At 43.6% G+C, this 1,086-nt stretch overlaps 1 pseudogene; it reads left to right on the top strand.

Annotated features, from left to right (window-relative positions):
- Positions 1-364: 364 nt before the first annotated feature.
- LOC116282577 (large ribosomal subunit protein uL23 pseudogene) lies at positions 365-835 on the top strand (annotated as a pseudogene).
- Positions 836-1,086: the final 251 nt, after the last annotated feature.

Below are 1,086 nucleotides of genomic sequence, written 5' to 3'. Positions count from 1 at the left end.
ATTCCTTGATGAATGAAGTTTGCTAATTCAGCAAGGGTAACATTTTCACAGCACACTCATTGCCCAGCTTCTGGAGTAAAACTCTCACCCACAAAAGGCATTGAAAAGAGATTAAAATATCCTTTTTCAAGTGCTATCCGTGACCCGCTGTAACCTTGGGCAGCTTACTTCATTGGTCTGTATCTCGGTTTCTTTACCTGTAATACGGGGATAATAGTAGTGCCCACCTCTCTTTTGTTATCATTCTTAGGGCTGCAACAGGTAGATATCCTACCAGCTTAAAATTTTCTAGACTAGATAAACATCAATTTAACAGGACAACATTGTAACTGCTCATATCAATTTTATTTATTTCTAGCTTTTCATGGAGACTCTGCCACAAATGAGGAAGGAAACCCCTGTCCCCTACCCCAAAGCCAAAGCCAAAGCAAACGCATTGAAAAGAAAGCAGTGCTGAAAGGTGTCCACAGCCACACAAAAAAAGATCCACACATCACCCACCTTCTGACAGCCCAAGACACTGCAGCTTTGAAGGCAGCCCAAATACCCTAGGAAGAGCACCCCTAAGAGAAACAAGCTTGACCACTATCTCATTACCAAGTTCCCCCCACCACCAAATCTGCCATGAAGAAGACAGAGGATGCACACTTGTGCTCACTGTGGGTGTCAAGGCCAACAGGCACCAGATCAGACAGGCGGGGAAGAAGCTCTATGACACTGATGAGGCCAACCAAGGTCAACACTGACTGGGCCTGATGGAGCAAAGAGGGCATCTATTTGACTGGCACCTGACTGTGATGCTTCAGATGTTGCCAACAAAATTGAGGTCATGTAAGCTGAGTCCAGCTGGCTAATTCTAAATATACTTTTCACCATAAAAAAAAAGATTGATTCATTGATTGACTGGCTACCATGGTCCAGATGCTGATAAGGGTACCTTAGACATATTATCTGCAATCATTGCAAAAACTCCTGATGTGTCTTACAGAGGGGAAAACTGAGGCTTAGAGAGGTAAGTAATTTGTCTAAGATCATTCAGCTGACAGATAGGGTAGAGAGAGATGTGTCGCGTTTCAAAGCCTCTGT

The sequence above is a fragment of the Vicugna pacos genome, chromosome 12, assembly GCF_048564905.1.
Source record: "Vicugna pacos chromosome 12, VicPac4, whole genome shotgun sequence".
Classification (NCBI taxonomy): Eukaryota; Metazoa; Chordata; class Mammalia; order Artiodactyla; family Camelidae; genus Vicugna; species Vicugna pacos.
Note: the sequence above shows the minus strand (reverse complement) of the source record. Positions and strands in the feature narration are given on the sequence as shown.